General features: G+C 48.1%; 1 long non-coding RNA gene across 1 annotated transcript; it reads left to right on the plus strand.

Moving 5' to 3' along the window:
* Nucleotides 1-3,310: 3,310 nt before the first annotated feature.
* LOC135207098 (uncharacterized) lies at nt 3,311-3,863 on the plus strand. Its single transcript, XR_010312876.1, has 2 exons — nt 3,311-3,415; nt 3,792-3,863. It is a non-coding gene; the product is annotated as an uncharacterized LOC135207098 (long non-coding RNA).
* The last annotated feature ends 6,818 nt before the right edge of the window (nt 3,864-10,681 follow it).

Here is a 10,681-nt window from a genome sequence, read left to right on the forward strand (position 1 = left end):
CCTACCTGACGTAAGCCCCAGGTCGGTTGTTGAGGAGGGATCCTGCCCCATTCTCGATTTCTACGGGAATCGAGAGGACCACCAGCCGATATCGTTTGACGAATTCGGTGGGGGGTTTCGCAGACTGCTTAGAATTCTAAACGGAATTTCTAGCGCATTCAGAGTGTTAGAGTTTTCTTACGATCTCCAAACACTTAGGCGACACCACGGTCCAAAGTGAGCGAGACGAGAATCCCCGATATGTTCACGATAATCGGGAACCTCGCCTATGCTCGAATTCCTGGAATTTCTAGCATTAGGAAGAAGACTGCTGCTGAAAGAAGACTTCTCACAGTAGGCGACCAACCTGGAATAGAGAAGAACAGACGGGAATATCCAGTTTGGCTTGAACTATCGTCTTAGTATTCTGTTCACCATTGAAGCTTTCCTTCGAGGAAGACTTCTCCTTCACTCTCTTTAATAGAAGAACGAAGGTGGTCGATCTCCAATCCTTATTTGTTTTCTTGAAGGAAAGAAATTAGGATGGAGGATCGTTGTTCAGAATCCTACAAATATACTACGTATATTAACCTCGCGACATGATTCTGCTAAGCAGTTGAATGGTCCGAGGGGTGGGTAGGCGCATATCCTGGTTATTTTAACGGATTGCGACTTAGACGAAAAGTATTCTAATTGAACTGCAAACCCAGGGGTTGCCTGCAACCTCCCAGGAGTTTCCAGTTTCAATTTTATATACTTTATGGTGTTGTCACAACAACACCATTTAAGCTTTTATACTTTACCCGAAATTCGTTTCGCTTAAATATAATTGCTCGAGCATATCTTTTTATGCTCGGTGGTTCTAGCCGAACGCATTCCTTCGTGGGAAAGGATTACTTGGCAACTCAGGATGACGAAGTCAGCGACAGCTACTGCGTATTGAATTGCCCGAGGCATTTCAGTATCAGCTGCCGCTTTGAGATAGACGGTTGTTTATGTCTTTCTCACCTGTTTTGATTGAATAACAACCGTATCTTCTGGCCCAACAATCACGGACTTAAGTCTCTGATTAACGGGGATTCTCGCATACATGAATGACCATCTACTGCTGAGAAACGCTAGTATTCATCGTCTTCGGTATTGCGAGAATTTTAAACAGAGATATATTATTCGACCTCTCATCTTTCTGTTACCGCACCGGTAAAAAACAGAATTCTGTAATAGTCTCTTGCTGCAGTCGTATAACCCGATAATGCGAATGATTTTTGCGGAATCTGAGTTTGTCCTCAAAATATCTTGTATTCGGAGGTGTACAATTGTTCATTGTTCACCCCGGATTAGCAGATGTATTGAAAGACATCGCCTACTCCACCCACCCCTGCCAGCTCTACTTCCAAACGTTCAGCCCTGAGAAGCAGTTCTTCAAGCGGCGGCACTCCCCTGTGTTTCATTACTGAATAACGCCCCGCTTTCATTGCACAACGAACAGCAATGAAATGGCGGTTAGCGTTTTCAGTCATTTGTAAGCACAGGTTTAGAATCTGAGATTCCTTCTCTCGATTCAGCTGGAAGACGTAGGTTGCATTCATTGCCTACCTTCGTCTTCAACGTCACATAGTTGTTTCTCCTTAAGCTGAGATTCAACGTCTATGAGATTTTCTTGCCATCAGGGACCCTCGGTCTTTTGAAGGCAATTGACTTTCGCCTTTTGAGCTTATGCATTAAGAGAATCATCGCCGCGCCGTCCGGCATCGGTGACTAACAAATATTTCTTTTATTTGTTTGGTCTCTCAGCAATAACTCTTTGGGAAAGGGCGAAGGTCACGTGACTTACCCGGAATGCTTGGACAACTTGCCTCTACTGATTCCGAACAGTCAGTCGGCAGCTGTCAGAGCGCCCGAGTCAGTTACGAACTATGCTGTGGACTTAGTTCGGTTGTTCCAGAGCAATCATTACTTCGTCTTAATAGCTTGTCAGTATGAGTACTGTACATAACCAAAGTCGAGAAGAGGGATAGGTCATACGACTATTCCCTTCTTTTCGTCTTAGGTAACTGCATGACTTCTCTTGAGAAGTCAAGCACAAAGGATGGGGATTTGTGACGCTCGATTTCGTACCGATCTTCGTAGCGAAGACTCAGAACCCTTCGGTAACTGACGATTGGTTCGAGTCCTTCACAATACCCTCCCTAATGGACTTCACCGCCTCCGATACGAAGGCTATGCTGCTTTGTCCTGTGAAGGTGCGACGGAGCTGTCTGAAGAAACTCGACACCCAGGATGAGTGTGGACGCCTCTTCATCATTCTCTCGCGTTCCGCAAGAACTTCTCCGTGGCGCAGGTAATGAAGGTAGGCGCCTGGTCCAACCGGAACCGCATGCACCTCCTTCTACCTTCAGGATATTGCCCACAGTTCCTTGGATCTTTTTCCTTAGGAACCGTGGTGGTTGCTCAACACGTTTGTGTAGTTAACCCAGACCCTCGCAGGCTGTACAGCATCGAGTCCTGGTGTGACCGTAAGAATGGATGAGGATGGATGAGAGTGTGACTGGCTCTTCCCATTCCCTCTTTTTCTTCCCTCTACCTTTGGGTAGAGGGACACGGTCGTCACCCTGCTGGGTAAGGACGAGATGCAGGTGAGCTACTCAATAGAGCACCATCCTATCCCTTTCAGTAGGGATAGGAGTAAATATCCACCACTTCCTCCAACAAGGGGGAGGAAGTGGATGCCAAATTGAGACAAACCCATCATTTTATGATTGTCTCTTGCAAACAGGAACAAGTTCTTGCTTGCTGGTACGAAGAGATACGCTTGCCTCTCTCTTAGTACTTGGCCCAGAGGTCTGACCATTGATCCTGCGGTGCACACCCCGATCAATCGGACAGAGGTTTGGATCCCTCCCTTGCTCTTACGACCAGGGAGGCACTCCAGGGTTGGACGAACACCAGTCTGTTCACCAAAAAGACTCAATTCCTCCCACCAAGAAGTGAGTCTTCCTATTGTTAAAGGACCGAGGGTTTGTATTACGTATCGGAACAAATGACAATTTGTCGAAAATTGCATTTTTCCTAACTATACAAACCTGAGGTCCTTTAAATATAGTCCCACCTCATGCCACCCCTCACTCTGCAACTTTTTGCATGGGCCTAAAGCAAAAGTGATTCTTCACCTCTCGGGCGCGCTGGGCGCGCGCACGATCGGACAAGCAGTTAACTACCGTTCTCCCCTTGTTCGAAGCTTACGACCGTCCCAGCTGCCGTTAGTTACCTTCCTATTGTTAAAGGACCTCAGGTTTGTATAGTTAGGAAAAATGCAATTTTCGACAAATTGTCATATATTAAAAAAAAAAAAAAAAAAAAGGTGTACAATAGCTGCTCTGCTGGAGCATACTAGTCGCCGTGGGATGTGTCAACTTTAAATGCCATTTTCTCAAAAGTGAGTTATTGTCTTTTAAACCACTACTTCTTCGTTAGTTTTTTATCCGATTTTCACAATTTTTTTTTCATTGTATTCGTCTTTAAAAGTTCTATAACTTGCTCAGAACCAATCTTTTGAAAATTGTGTTCTCTTTCTTTATTTAAAATTACATTATTTACGTAACAGATTTTTATTACAAAATTTAAACGCAAAAATAATAACTTTATCCCTCTAAAGTACAAACTTTTGTTTTAAGGAGATTGTTGACACACTCTTTAGCTATTAAATGAGACTAGGTTTAGCTTCCTATCTCTGATAGTTTTAAAGCAGTAGCAGTTTTTTTGAATGCATACGAAAATGCCCTTTTTTATTTTATTCTTCTTTTCTATTGCAGATTTTGCATTCAGCAGATGGGAGAAGAGTCCAGGTATCAAGATTGCCCTAAAATAAAATTTTCAATTAGTTACCATGTGTTTTGTAACCCATGTCATTTTTTGCCATGCCCCCCCTTAATGCTTTCTCCTGTTAACCCTCCTTCTGTTAATGCTCCTAACCCTGTAGTTTTTGCCTCCGGGCCCTGAAACAGTGTCTGTAGAGAGTAATACTTTATCCTTAATATTGGAGTCGATTCGTAATCTAGAATCAAAAGTGGTTGGCTCTTGAGAGCAAAAAGTGACGTGCAAAAGTGCAGTGATACCCCTTGTGTAGTGGAGGGTGCGTCAGATCGGCCTCGTTTCGCCTCTAGGCCTGGACCTCTGCTTGACTCCCAGGACCTGGGGAGGGAGCATGTCGAAAGCCGAAGGAGGGTTACAAGGAAACCCCCACCGATCTGACGTGCCTTCGGCAGTTACTGATGAAAATCCCCAGACTGCCAGGGAGCGTGCGCGTGCACGCCTCCTCAAGGAGTGTTTTTCGTCATCGGAGGCTTTCATCCCCACGTAAAGGGTGGAGTTCTCAAGGTGCTTCACGTCCGCTGAAAAAGGACGGCGCGTAATGTTGACGCTTCACGTCCTAGTTCGCCGCTTTTGCGATCTTCGCCTGACAGTGCGTTCGCTGCTTTTCCGCCGCAGAAAAGGCGTAGAGAGTCTTCGGACTTGGATTCAGTTAGCTCGTGTGAGCGATACGGTCGCTCCAGAGCTCGGGAAGAGGCCGTACCTGGGAGGAGGAGGGGGGGCGTCCCCTCGCCGCTCTCTGCTCACAGGATCAGTCCCTCCCCAGAGCAGGAAGATTCGCCTAACAAGAGAATGATTCAGTCACTGCAGCAGCAACTTCAGGACGCTCTTGCTGCTAGAGAGGCTCTTCCGCGTCGTAGGAAGGATGAGAAGCTTCCTGTGAAGAAGTCAAGACCCGCTCTTTCTCCTCGCCTCGCCTCTCTCTTCGTTCGAGCTCATCGCTGGCGAACGGTGTCTGGAGGACCTGCCACACGACCATGACGTTAGCAAAGTAAACCCTGGGGCTTCTGTAAACCTCGAAAAGTCGCATTTGACGCCGTCTCAATCTTTAGTCTATCTGGGGATTCAGATGGACTCAGTGGCTTTTCGGGCTTTTAGTCCCAGGGGCGACAACTTCAATGCTTGGAGAAAGTGGTGACCTTTTCTGGGGAAGGAAACATGCTCGGTGAGGGAATGGATGAGTTTGCTGGGGACCATTTCCTCACTGGAGAAGTTTGTTTCCTGGGTCTGGGAAGCTCCACCTCAGACCTCTTCAATTCTTCCTAGCCAACAGTTGGAAGAACAAGCAAGATCTGGAGGCGATCTTGTGCTTAACAGAGAGGTGAAGGATCACCTAAGTTGGTGGTCAGATCCTCGGAAGCTCGCAGAAGGGCTCTCCCTCAAACTTCGGAACCCCGACCTAGTGTTGTTTTCCGACGCGTCGTCCACGGGTTGGGGAGCAAAACACTAGGAGGGAAAGAAGTGTCGGGCACCTGGAGAGGGGAACAGGTGTCCTGGCACATCATCTAAAAGAGCTGTCACCATTTATCTGGCTCTCAGGTTTTTCCAGGAAGAAGTATCCGGCAAAGTCGTTCAGATCAATGCGGACAACACCACAGCGCTGGCATACTAAGAAATCAAGGGGGAACTCACTCGCCTTCTCTGTTTGCCATCGCAAAGGAACTCCTGTTGTGGGCAAAAGCGCAAGAAGTCACGATCCTGACAAGGTTCGTGTCAGGAGTACAGAATGTTCGGGCGGACCTTCTCAGTCGACGAGGACAGCTGTTGCCGACAGAGTGGACCCTTCATCAAGAGGTTTGCCAGTCGCTGTGGAACCTGTGGGGCTGTCCACAGGTGGATGTCTTCGCAACGTCCAGGACGAGAAGACTTCAACTCTATTGCTCCCCAGTTCTGGACCCGGGAGCAGTCGCAGTAGACGCCCTACTTTGGAGTTGGTCGGGCCTAGACATATACGCTTTTCCCCCGCCTCAAGATCCTCGGGGAAGTGATGAGGAAGTTTGCGGCATCGAAGGAGCGAGGATGACTCTCATCGCCCACCCCTTCTGGCCGGCAGCCGACTGGTTCACAGAGGTGATGTCCTTCTTGGTAGACTTTCCGAGGACTCTACCCTTAAGGAAAGATCTACTCAGACAGCCCCACTTCGAGAGGTACCACAAAAACCTCCCCCGTCTGAGTCTGACTGCGTTCAGACTATCAAGAAGTTGGCCAGAGCGAGGGGTTTTTCAAGACCTGTGGCGAAGGCGATTGCCACCGCAAGGAGGCCCTCCTCGATCGCTATGTACCAATCGAAGTGGGCCGTCTTCAGATCCTGGTGCAGGAAGAAGGGCATTTCCTCCACCACAACCTCTGTGAGCCAGATAGCTGACTTCCTTCTTCATCTGAGAGAAGAAGTGAAGTTGGCGTGTTCCAACTATTAAAGGCTACAGGAGCGTGCTTTCTGTAGTCTTTAGACACAGAGGACTCGATTTGTCTAATAATAGGGACATTCACGATCTCATTAGATCGTTCGAAACTAGGAAGGTAGTCCAGCCTAAAGTACCCTCGTGGAACTTGGATGTGGTACTCAAATATTTGATGTCGAGTAACTTCGAACCGCTTCATTCAGTTTCTATCAGGAATCTGACGAAAGAAAACGATCTTCCTAACCGCTCTGGCGACGGCGAAGAGGGTTAGCGAAATTCAGGCCATTAGCAAGCATATCGGCTTTTCAGAAAGTAGTGCGGTGTGTTCTTTAAGTCCCATGTTCTTACAAAGAACGAGAATCCTTCCAACCCGTGGCCGAGGTCCTTCGAAATCAAAGGGTTGGCAGATATAGTTGGGAACGAACGTGAGAGATTCCTGTGTCCTGTCAGGGCTCTAAAGTTCTATCTGCAGAGAACTAAAGCTTGCAGAGGTTCATCGGACAATTTGTGGTGTTCAGTGAGGAAACCTGATCTTCCTATGTCGAAAAACGCACTGGCGTTCTTCATCAGGGAATACGATTCAAGAAGCGCATAATAAGTGTAGTGACAGTGATTTAAAGCTTCTGAAAGTAAAAGCTCACGAAGTGAGCTATTGCTACTTCGGTAGCCTTTCACAAAAATATGGCTCTCAAAGATATTTTGAATGCCACATTTTGGAGAAGCAATTCGGTGTTCGCTTCACACTACCTGCGGGAGGTGAAAGTGACATACGAAAATTGCTTCTCCCTCGGACCATACATTGCTGCAGACACTGTTTTGGGGGGCAGGAGGTAACACTCATCCTATCCTTTAGGGATTAGGGGGTTTTTTTAATTTGTGTTTATGGTTGTGAGGGTGACCGCCTGGGGCGGGTTCTCCCTTCCATTAGCTTAGTTAAGTGGGATACCTTTGGTAAACTAAGCCAGGTGGTGGTATTTTTGTCTCGTTGCCCTCATTACTATGGTCCATGGTCCCTTAGTCACGTCGTGGTCTCGCCCCTGTTGACAGATCATCTGGAGTGCACCAGCTATATAGGTCTCTACCTCGCTGGCAACTCTAGTAGCACAAGCAGACTTACGTGGCAGTAATCACGAAGCCAGCTATGCTAACAGGTAAGGAATCAAGATATCAATTATCTGCACATATGTGTTCCTAAATCCTCTATTCTGTCTCTCCCACCACCAAAGGTGGGATTCAGCTATATATATAATCTGACAGGTAAGTTGCATGAAAGAAAACAAAAATGATATTGTTTAATGATACAATTAAGTTTGTTCATACTTACCTGGCAGATATATATAATTAAGTACCCGCCCACCTCCCCTCAGGAGACAGTGGAAATAAAATTATGAATAGAAAATGGGAATGATTTCCTGATACCCGCTCCCAGCGGCTCGGGAATGGGTACTAACCACCTGACTCCCCACTACGTGTGTCGTAAGTTTTAAATTCTGTCGGTGTCGGAAATTATCAGCTATATATATATCTGCCAGGTAAGTATGAACAAACTTGAATTGTATCATTACAATATCATATCTAAAAGCAGCCTTCAAGTTGATGGAAAAACAAAATGGCTGCCATACAAGGTAAGGCTAGTGATTTGTCAGTGGACAGTGATATGAGTGTCCCCAGTGTAGTGGAGGGGCATACTGGTCGGCTCAGCAACGCTCCTAGGTCTAGACCTCTTCCAAGCTCACATGCCCAGAGGAGAAGGAATGTCGAAAGCCGAAAGGAGGTTGTGGAGAATCCCCACCGATCAGGTGTCCCTTCGGCGGTTTCTGTGACACCCCAGACTGCCAAGGACCGCTATAAAAGCGTCCTACGTGAGTGTTTCTCGTCGTCGGGATCTTCATCACCGAGACGTGATGGAGAGATTCAGATCGATCTCGGCCTCTCAAGAGGAGTTGGAGGGCTCCGACTATCGACTCGAGCCCTGAAAAAACTTCCCTGAGGAGTCTCCATCGGGAGTGAAGAAGGCAAGAAGAGCCATTCTTTCAACCAGAGTGAGAAGGAGGCAGGAGGTGGAGGCTATGGACTCCTCCCTCCTCCTTCCCCTCCTCCCGAAGAGGATAAAGAGGAGGCTACAAAGAGGTTCATGATGGCGATGCAGGAACAGATTTCGTCGTTGTAGGAGTCCTGCAAAGGAGCCTCCTAGAAGGAAAGACACTTCCCTTCCTATTAAAAGATCCTCCAACGTGCGGAGGTATCTACCTCCAGGATCGACTACTCCTACTCGAGGTGAGGTTTCCGGTCCGAAACCTGGATGAAACAATCAGACGTCTGGCACCGGCCAGGAGTGAGGAGTCACCCAGGAGGCAGGAGCCAAGAGCCAGGAGTGAGTTTTTTAGTCAACAGGAGGCAGGAGCCTAGAGCCAAGAGTGTAGAGGCATCCAGGCAAGAGGCAGAGCCAGGAGGCAAGCCAGCCAGGAGGCAAGAGGCAGGAGGCAGGAGCCAAGAGGCAGGAGCCAGGAGCCAAGAGGCAGGAGTCAGGAGGCAGGAGCCAGGAGTCCGGAGTCAGGAGGCAGGAGTCCGGAGTCAGGAGGCAGGAGTCAGGAGTCAGGAGGCAGGAGTCAGGAGCCAGGAGGCAAGAGTCAAGAGCCAGGAGGCAAGAGTCGGGGACTCGTTCCTGGAGGTTATGACTCTTCGCCAAATAGGAGCTCCTCTCCTTCAGAACATAGGAGGTCTTGGAAGGACTCTCCCTCCAAACATGAACTTTCTCCTTCGTCTGATCGAGGGTTAGACGAGTTGTCTGACGACGAACCTCCTGCTAATGAGGGACTTTCTAGTTATAAAGTCTTGGCCTCATTACTACTTCAAGAGTTTGGAGATTCTCTTAGTCCTGCGGCTCCTCCTTCTCCTCGTTCGCTCTTTTCGAGCTCAGCTACGGCTAAATCGTCGGCCTTTTTAAAAATGAAGCCTGCGATATCAATGAAGAAAGGCACTCCATTCTTTAGATTCTTGGATGGACAAGAAGAAGGAGTTAGGAAAGACGGTATTCTGCATGCCTCCTTCCAGATTGCACGGGAAGAGAGGTATTTGGTATGGGACAGGAGAGACTATGGGTCTTTCTTTACCTGCCTCTGCAGATGACCGACTTCTCCAATTTAGTGGAGGCCTCTAGACGTCACTCCTTAGGATCGGTCAGAGCGACGTGGAGCACTTCAGAGTTGAACCACTTTCTAAAGGGACTTTTTGTCACTTTAGAGGTGTTCAATTTTCTGGATTGGTCACTCGGAGTTCTGGCCAACAAATCTAAGGATCCGGAGTTTCTGAAAAACCCAGAAATTCTCCATAGCGTCCTGTCCTGCATGGACAAGGCAGTACAGGACGGTTCGGGTGAAGTGGCTTTCCCTTTTTGGTGCTGGTCTCCTGAAAAAGAGATCAGTGTATGGATCCCTGTTATCGAAAGGGGTTCTCCGAGCCAGAGGACTGCCTTACTGTTCGCCCCTCTATCAGATCATCTGTTTCCTTCTCAGTTAGTGAAGGATATATCTCGCTCGCTAACTGAGAAGGCGACACAAGACCTACTAACGCAAACGTCCAAGAAAGGACGACCGGTAGTGTCGACAGTTAAGAAGGAATCTCGTCCTACTCAGCAGCCCTTTCGTGGAGGTCAGCGGCTCGTCCCCCTGCCAGAAAGAAGAGCTCTGAAAAGAGAGGAAGGTCTTCATTTAGGCCCTTCAAGAAATCGAAGTGACTTGTTGCTCCTCCAAGCACCAGTGGGCGCCAGACTCCTGAAATTTGCAGGAGTATGGGCAAAAAGGGGAGCCGACCCTTGGTCAGTGTCGGTCCTGAAGAAGGGATATGTAATCCCCTTCGACGACAGCCCGCCCCTAACATCTACGCCTCGGGAACTGTCAGCGAGGTACGGAGACCCGTTGATGAGAAAGACTCTCCTTCAAATGGTGGAGCAAATGTGGGAAAAAGAGGCCATCGAACTTGTACAGGATCCACACTCCCCGGGATTTTACAATCGCCTTTTTCTAGTACCAAAGGCATCGGGGGGGTGGAGGCCAGTTCTGGACGTAAGCGCTCTGAATCGCTTCGTACAGAAAAAGAAGTTTCGTATGGAAACGTCCGCCTCTCGTAATGTCGGCGCTTCGTCCAGGAGATTGGATGGTCTCTCTGGACCTGCAAGACGCTTATTTCCACGTTCCCATTCACCATTTGTCAAAGAAATATCTTCGCTTTGTGATAGGAGGCAAGATCTTTCAGTTCAGGGCTCTGTGCTTCGGTCTGTCTACAGCCCCACAAGTATTCACCAACCTGATGGCGAATGTAGCAAGATGGCTTCACCTAGAGGGGATAAACATCTCCCTCTACTTGGACGACTGGCTGATCAGGGCCAAGTCGAAGAGATCAGTGCTTGGAGGACTTAGAAGTAACAAGGA

Source organism: Macrobrachium nipponense, chromosome 32 (assembly GCF_015104395.2).
Source record: "Macrobrachium nipponense isolate FS-2020 chromosome 32, ASM1510439v2, whole genome shotgun sequence".
NCBI lineage: Eukaryota > Metazoa > Arthropoda > Malacostraca > Decapoda > Palaemonidae > Macrobrachium > Macrobrachium nipponense.